The following is a 9334-nucleotide window of genomic DNA, read 5'->3' as shown; positions in this document are numbered from 1 at the left end:
TGTATTATAATGTTCAATGGATCATATATCACAGTGAGAGTGGTTAAACACAGAATGTGTTTTCATATTCAGTCACAAGAGGGAGCTGAAGCAGCATCATCTACATTAGGAGAGCCATTACTGTACAACACCAGAAAGAATCACTCATTGGTAAAGCATATATCCCTGCTTTCACAGACCAGGGTTAAGACTAGTCTAAAATTCATGTGTGAGCTGTCTGATATATCTTAAAATATGCCAGAGCCATTGTTTTATCTCAAGATAAACATCAGTAATGTTTTTTTATCTAAGGCTTATTTTATAAAAGCTGCTAAAATATTCTAAAACCCTGTCTGTGAAAACAGGCCATTATATTTACTTCATAACCTGTTAAAATATGGATATTTTTTTACACAAACGCATGATGAATATTTAGTGAAATACAGAATTAAAAGAGTAATAATTGTAAGAACACAAATTCGGTATGTCATTAAACAATAAACAGCTTAATTTGTTCGATGTATCAGCGGTGCTCGGTCTGGACATGTTCTAGTATACCTTATTTTTACGCATTTAGTTTGAAGAAGCAGTCGGTTTGGGCTATACTGCTGTGGTATCGCTGTGAAGATGAACTTTAACCACTGCAGTGTTTGAGGGGTGTCAAGTTTTCCCTGGCGTCAGCGCACACAATAAGTGGGCACACACAATGCTAATGTTTCGTCTTGGGATTCGTTTTACAAATGACTCGTTTAATTGACTCAAGAGTTGACTCGTACTTTTGAGAGACAATAATTTTACACACGGTGCACTTTCAGATTTAAAACTTTGCAGGATGTTTTCATTCACACTGCTATACACTACATTAAAGGTCATTTTCATAAATCCATAATAGGGGCACTTTAAAATATCTATGCATGGCCTTTGCTCTGGTCTGTGTTTCCCCAAAACATTGATACCCCCTTTCCACCAGCACGAACCGGGCGCTAGTTCGGAGTTGGTTCAACTGTCGAGCCTTCTAAGAACAAGTTTGCCTTTCCACGGGCTAGAGAGCCAGCACAGAGCCAGGTTTACGTCACTGTATACATCTCATAAGAACAATACAAAAGCACAAGGATTCATATGCTCTACAAACACTCCCTCGGATCCCCGGCACTCCGATATCACCCGCCGATCGGTCCGCGCTACTCCGATGCATCTCAAACAAGCCTTCCATCAACAATGAGGGACATTTCACTACTATTGATGCTCATGGCTTTGCGAACCTACATCTGTCGAGTTATTAGTCAGAAAGGATCAGGCCCATTGAACATGTCACAACTCTTGCCATTCTTTTATTTACTGAACTTTTCACCCAGTCTTCGTCCCATTAGGAGCTGTGCAGGACTTTAGCCATTTGCCAGCAGTTTTGTTCTGTAAGCTAGCATTGCCAAATAGGGGTTGTTTGCTTTGCTGAGCAGATGATTTACTGTCTGAACATGACGCTCATTGCTTTGAGCAAATCTTGTGCTGCTGGTGACTGAAGCCATAGTCAAAGCTTGCAAATGACTGGCTGGAAAATTGAGGTCCATTATCCGAGAAAAGGATCTTTGGAATTCTGGAATGTCTTGAAAACATAGACTTCAAGTGCATTACTACATCAACAGATCTTGCAGGGGTTAGTGTGGCTATTTCCACAAATCTAGAAAAATAATCCACCACTAGTGGATAAGTGTTTCCATGCATTGAAAACAAATCTGCACCAAGCATAAGCCATGGTCTGGCTGGGAAAACAGAGGGCATTAAAACCTCAGTTGGATTGACTCATTCTTTAAAGGGATAGTTCACCCAAAAATGAAAATTTGATGTTTATCTGCTTACCCCCAGGGCATCCAAGATGTAGGTGACTTTGTTTCTTCAGTAGAACACAAATGCTGATTTTTAACTCCAACCGCTGCCGTCTGTCAGTCAAATAATAAGAGTGATTGGGAACTTGAACAATAAGAGTCGAAAAAACTTCCATAGACAAATCCAAATTAAACCCTGCGGCTCGTGACGACGCATTGATGTCCTAAGACACGAAACGATCGGTTTGTGCGAGAAACCGAACAGTATTTATATCATTTTTTACCTCTAAAACACCACTATGTCCAACTTCGTTCAGCATCCGGTTAGTGAGGTCTGATCGCGCTCTGACAACGGAAGTGATGTCTCGCTCTCATTGAAGTATATGGGCGAGACATCACTTCCGTCATGAGAACGCGTTTTTTGACCTCACTAACAGGAAGCTGAACGAAGTTGGACATAGTGGTGTTTTAGAGGTAAAAAATGATATAAATACTGTTCGGTTTCTTGCACAAACCGATCGTTTCGTGTCTTAGGATATCAATGCGTCGTCACAAGCCGCAGGGTTTAATTTGGATTTGTCTATGGGAGTTTTTTCGACTCTTATTGTTCAAGTTCCCAATCACTCTTATTATTTGACTGACAGACGGCAGTGGTTGGAGATAAAAATCATCATTTGTGTTCTACTGAGGAAACAAAGTCACTTACATCTTGGATGCGCTGGGGGTAAGCAGATAAACATCAAATTTTCATTTTTGGGTGAACTATCCCTTTAATACACGTTGTGCAATTTTGAATGAGCTCATTAATCTGTCAATTTAGAGTCTACATCTGGCAAGTCCCTGGTGCCCTTCGTGCAGCTTCGCCAGGACTGTGCTCTGCATAGCTGTGGGTATCACCAGCCGGGAGCCCTTTAATAGAAGACCATCATGGATTGTGAGAACTGCTCTTTCAGGCCAGAATTTCCTTACTTCTCCTGTTATGTGGCTGAGGTCTGGCCATCCTTCCTGGCATCGCTTCATCACCTCGGAACACGTGGAGTCCATTTTCAGCTGTTCTTTGAGTCCAAATAGATAGTGCTGGAAGGCATGCACCCTATGACAGTCTCTACATAGATATGAGTGTCTTCCATCAAGTCAGTATCAGAATTGAATTCACCTCGGCTGTTTGTTACCGGTGAACAAGACAATGTGTCAGCTGTAAACAGCATTTTTCCTGATGTATATGTGATGGTGTAATTATACCTCATCAATCTCATGCGGAAACTCTGGATTCTCGGAGGAAGCTCTGCTAGCTCTTGAATACCCAGCAGGCTCACCAGATGTTTGTGGTCTGTCTCCAGATGGAAATGATGTCCTATGAGGAAGTCTTTGAACCTTTCACAACCCCAGGTCAGACCCGAAGCCTCCTTTCTCACCTGGGCATACTGTTGCTCTGTGGGGGTAAGTGAACGTGACGCATATGCCACCGGCTTCCACTGCTCCTCCTCTTTCTGCATAAGAACCGCACCAAAGCCGTATGATGATGCATCAGTGGATAGTTTCAGTTCTTTGTTTGGGTTATACAAAGCTAGTACAGGTGGGGATGAAAGCTCATGTCTAAGTGCACAAAAGGTGCTCTTCCCCAACACCAGTGGTTTCTTTTTGACAGACGGTCCCTCAATGGCCTGTCCTTTTCTGCAAGGCATGGTATGAATTTACCTAATTGGTTTACCTGATTGGTTTCACTGATGTTGGAAGGCTCTTTCATCTCCAGCACTGCTCTTGTCTTATCTGGATCCGGTCTCACTCCGCTTTCTGAAACTATATGATCCAGAAACTTGACCTCCCGTCTGCCAAACTCACACTTCTATTCATGCTCAGTGTGATACCATTTTTTTCAGTCCTAGCCAACACTGTGTGCAGTCTTTCATCATGCGGAGGCTGAGACTCACCCCAGATGAGCACATCGTCCATGTGGCACACTACCCCAGACAGTCCTTCTAGGACCTTCTAGAAAATGTTCTGGTGCTGACGCAATGCCAAACGGCAGCCTATTGAAAACAAATCTTACAAACGGGGGTTATGAATGCTGTGTATTTGGCTGATTGGTCCGACAGTGGAATCTGCCAAAACCCCATGTTTGCGTCCAATTTACTGAAGACCTTGGGTTGCCCAGCAGTCCGAGCGTCTGCTCTACAGAAGGCAAAATGTACTTTTCCCTACATACAGCCTCATTTAATTTGGTGAGGTCAATGCAGATACGCACTGTCCCATTCTTCTTGGGTACAGGTACTAGGGCTGTCAAAAAAAAAATTCGAATTTCGAATATTCGTCGAATTTAAAGAAAAAAGGCACATTCGAATGTAAAACCCGTGCATTCGAATTTTTGCAGTGTCAAGAGGAGCGCAAGCCATGATGACGTAACTGACGCGGCTTGTTTATGTTATCCAGTATAGCGCGGTGCATTAATGTGATAAATATAATGGAGGAGTGAAAAAGTGAAGAAAAAAAGACTGCGCTGTCTGCTATGGCCAACCAGTTCGACGGCATATGCAGCCAGACCCTAAGCAGTGCTGAAGAAGGCATCAGGCCTTTGGAGCAGATGGAAAGAGAAGCTACGCTACCCGCTGACGAAAACCCTCTCAGTTGTTGGCAAAAACTGTGCGGTATGTTTGTTTCCACATATTGCGCAGCTGGCAAAGACATATTTGACCATACCTGCCACATCGGTCAGGGGTGCGTTTCCCAAAGCGGACTATGGTCGCAAGTTACCAAGAGTTCAGTGGGACTTACGGCCATAGTTGACTAACGATGCTTTCGGGAAACACCCCCCCAGAGCTGAGCGCGTTTTCATCAGCTGGAAACATTGTCAAAAAAAAAAAAAAAAACACCTTCTGGTGTTTTGACGAGCAGTATGTGTAGTGAGCGGATTGTTTCTGAATGGCAAGTCGCTATTTTGTGTTCATGTAGTACAAACATTACGCAAACAGTTGTTTGAAAAAAAAAGTGAATGTCATTTCATTTCAAATATTCGTGATGCGATGCTTGATTTGGTGTATTTTGCTTATTGCGCTCGCTTGCGCTCTCTTGTGGGCATAGCAGACAATAAAGCACTTTTTTTCCTCTAACATTAAGTATTGCCTTTAGAATTCGAATATAATTCGAATTTTGCAAATATTTCAGAAAGAATTTCGAATTTAACTTTTCAGCCATTTTGACAGCCCTAACAGGTACCATGTCTGAACACCAGTCGGTCGGCTCCTCAACCTTTGTTATGACTCCCAGCTGCCCCATGCAATCTAATTCCTCTTTAACTTTACTCAGCAAAGGAAGTGGAGCTCTCCTAGGGGTTGCTAGGAAGAATGGAGTCACATTCGGTTTAAGCTTGATTGTGTAGGGCTGAGGTACCATACCTAAGCCTTGACACACCTTGGGGTAAATATTTTTGAGCATGTCTGCATCCACACTGTCAAGCCGGGCTACCAAATTGAGCTTTAAAATTGCTGGCCGATCTAGAAGTGCTGTGTGCAGATCTTTAACCACATACACATTCTCTTGCACAGTAAGCTCACATTTGCTAAGCAACTCATGGGACATCCCCATTACAGACAGAGGCGTCCCTCCTGGCCCCAGCAGTGGCTTATCTGCATTTTTCAGAGTGATTATCCCTTTTGTGATCTCTCTGAATGTTGACTCTGGGGTGACTGTAAAATTTGCACCTGTGTCGATTTTGAAGTTTACATTTTGGTGTCTCATGAACAGCTCCACATCCCACACATCCTGAGCCGCTTCTACTGTGCCTTAAAACCAGGGCTCCGATGGTTCATTGCACTCTGCTGCATCAATAGCATCCACTGTTTTGGCCGTTTTGTGCTGTAGAGCTCAAGAGATGATTCACAGAATTCAGATGTGATCACTGGGGACTTATAGATATGTTTATTATTATTAAAAAACACTAAATTACAAATGAAAGAAAAGAATAAAATTGGATTAGTTCAAACATTTATTTAAATATCCATCCTTATTATGAGAGAATTAAAGTTATTTGTATTGTATCATAAGTGTTTGTTTCCATGAAACCTGTGGTACTGTGAATAAAGCCAGATGGTCAAACTTGAATATTTCTCATTAGTCCAAAAACAGCTTTTATTGAGATTAAGCTGCCAAAAACTACTATTTTTACTATTTCATATTTTGTCTCAGTATGAAATCATAGTGCGATGAAAGACCGCCTCTGCAGAAGATCCACGCCCACTTCTACATCATCACCACTTCTACATCATCATTACTTTTGAGTAAATACAAAAGACACAAAAACACAGTAATACTCCAGTAACAAAGCGATAGAGACGCCTCTGAGGATTGCAAGACACTTGTGCAGTCTTTGCACTACCTAAACATTAAGAAATAAGGGTGTAATGATACATCATTATATTACAAATTGCTATAGTTACACATTAAACTCCTCCTGAATGAATGAAACACAGATACACAATCTGATCCATGTCTACGAAGATCAAGATGTTCATTTTATGTTCATCGGTCTGTCTGAAATTTTTGTCAAAAATTGTTAAATACATTTAAGTGAACTTCTGTATGAATTTGATCAAAACAACACTGATAGAGAATTTCTCATGCATTCAGGGAAACCCGATCAAACCTCTTCAGTTCACACAAGCTATATTGATGTATAAACTGAGCAAATGTTAAGTGTCCAAATATTTTTATATTTTGATGAACTGAAAACTGAAAGTGAAAGTTTTCCCAAAAATGTACATTTTGTCATCAATTATTCGCTATTCCAAAACCTTAAGATTTTTGTATATCTTCAAAACACAAATGAAGATATTTTTAATGCAACATGAGCATTTTCTGTCCTTCATTGCAACAAAAACCCCGAGGATCCTAAAATGTCATAAAGGTGGTTTAATCCAAGTCTTAAAGAGATATGATCAGTTTAAAATTCAGTTAACAGAATTAACATTAGTCACACTCATTGAGCACATCAAATATAGCAAACGCCCAAACATGTGACACCCTAGAATAAATCTCATTGGATCTCACTCGTCAGAGATTTGATGTACTTTATCTGTCAGTGTGGATGAGTGTTTACATTGTTTACTGAAGTGTAGCCTACATACTATTATTGACTGAAGAAAGCATCATTTTAAACCATCCAATTAATATTTCATTTCCATATTCTTCTGTCCATGGATTCAGGGTTATTAAACATCTTGATTCTTCTCGATCTGCATTTGACACAGTCTGCCATGAAACACTCATCTTTCAGTATCACTGGTTCAGCTCTTTCCTGGCTCATTTCCTACATCAGCGACAGAAAATATTATTTCAATTATATCAATATATACAAGGATATAAATCTGCCACTGCTCTGGGGAAAAACTTGAAAAAAATATATAGGTATACCCTTTACTAGAACCACCTCTGTACAGTGTTAACACACTAGAGGCATTTCAGAAGAGAAGCGGCTGGATTCGCGAGACCATGCACGCAATACTATGCGTTGTCGGTGGGGGCGACATTGCAAGTATTGTACATTAATTCAAGTATATAGTGTTTACAGAAGAAGAAGGTTTAAATACAATGGCGGGCGAAGAGGAAAAATTATGCGAACTTATACGTATTCATCCACATTTATACGATAGTTCATCGCAATTACACTCAAATAAAATAGCGTTGGAAAATGCATGGAGAGAGGTTGCAACCGCGATGGGAAAACCCATAGATAAAGTAAAAACGGACTGGAAAAGTGCCCGTGACAAATTCACCAGGGCGCACAAAAAGTGGAAGGTGGCGTGCAGAAGTGGTGCGGGGCAGCTAAGTTTCGGCTACCCAAAAATATTGACTCAACTTAGCTGGCTGAGTGAATTCATAAAGCATAGGACTACAGAATCAAATTTTTCGGTATGTAAACAACGTTGTGTGTGTAGCCTATCTAGAAGTCAATGCTGTGTGCCCTTCTCGAGAAGCTGAAATAGCCTACGGCAGGGGAGAGAGAGAGAGGAAGGGGGAGAGAGGGAGGGAGATGTGTGTGTACATTCAAATCCATTCAATTTGTACATTTAAATTTAAGTTATGTTATATTTTATTATTTTGATTCCTTTATAACTGTCATTTACTGAGAATGGTAGGCTACTGATTTGGTCAGGACGTTTGAAACAGGAGTAGGCCTACATTTTCTTTCTGTGTAGGCAGGTGAGGGAGACGGTGAGGGAGACGGTGAGGGAGACGGTGAGGGAGATGATGAGGGCGACGATGAGGAGGAGGAAAGCATTATTGCACAGGGAGATCAGGCACTTCCATCTACCCCCAATCCCGACTCATCCATATCCCAGTTTTCCCCACTTCTATCTGACCCTCCCACCACCCCAACACTAGTGGCTTCGACCGTTTCTACACCATCTCATCCCCCTACCACCCCGACATCACCAGCCTCCCGTGGTGGTAAAAGGAAGCGCAAAAGCCACAGGCCGATTATGGATCCATGTGAGCGTACGCTCCTCGATAGGCTGCAGGAAATACGGCAGGAGAGAGAGAGGGATAGAGAGAGGGAGAGAGAGAGGGAGAGGGAAAGCGAAAAGAGGGACATACACACCACTTTTTGTAATTACCTGTGCCATTTTCTACAAAATCTCCCACAGGAACAAAGTGCAATTTTGATGCGTGACATTAAACAGCTCATGCGGCAGTATGAGCCCTTTTAAAATTCGACTTAATTTGTCTCCCAATATCGTAGGCTACATGCTGTTACTGACGTTATTTGTTATTGACATTTGTTAGGTCATGTTCTGTGTAAAACATGTTAAAGTTCAGTAGCCTTCATATGAAAATGAATTACACTGTCACCATTTGGTTTTCACAATGCCATATTAGTTAAAATGTGTAAAGTATTAACTAATTAAAAAAAACCTCATGCTTCAAAGCGACCTTTTATCAATTTATTGGTCAGTGCTACCCAGTCGTAGCACACTGTACTGGTGGGGAAACAGCATCTGATAAAAATAAGTCAGCCAGCTGCTCCCTGACAAGTGCCGCTCTCCGGGAGGGTCTGCTGCTGCCGACCGAACACCGTGGTCCGTCGACCATGTTCTGGTCCCCCGCAACGTGCTGCCTCCACTCTCCAGGCTGGACCTCTCCGGTGTCAGACGTCACATCCACAAAGGTGGCGGGCATATATCTGGCACGTTCAGTGGATGCCAGAAAGTTGTGGAGAGCCACGCACGCCTTCACGAGCTTCACCGCTTTTTCAGGTTTGCAGTCAATCGGGCGGCTGAAAATTCGGAAGCGCGCAGCCAATATACCGAAGGCATTCTCCACCACGCGTCTCGCCCTGGCCTGTCGGTAATTGTAAATACGCTTCCTATCCTGCAGGTTCGTGCCTTTAATGAGAAGACAAATAATGTTATTAACAATAAATATATAACAATCTATAAACGAGCTAAGACCAGTGCATTCTTTTTCATTGCTTCTGGGCTATTTTATTGAGCAGGTCTGCTATCAATTATTTTTATTCTCACCTGGATAGGGTCGCA

This window comes from Megalobrama amblycephala, linkage group LG1 (genome assembly GCF_018812025.1).
Source record: "Megalobrama amblycephala isolate DHTTF-2021 linkage group LG1, ASM1881202v1, whole genome shotgun sequence".
NCBI lineage: Eukaryota > Metazoa > Chordata > Actinopteri > Cypriniformes > Xenocyprididae > Megalobrama > Megalobrama amblycephala.
This window is presented reverse-complemented; position numbering follows the sequence as displayed.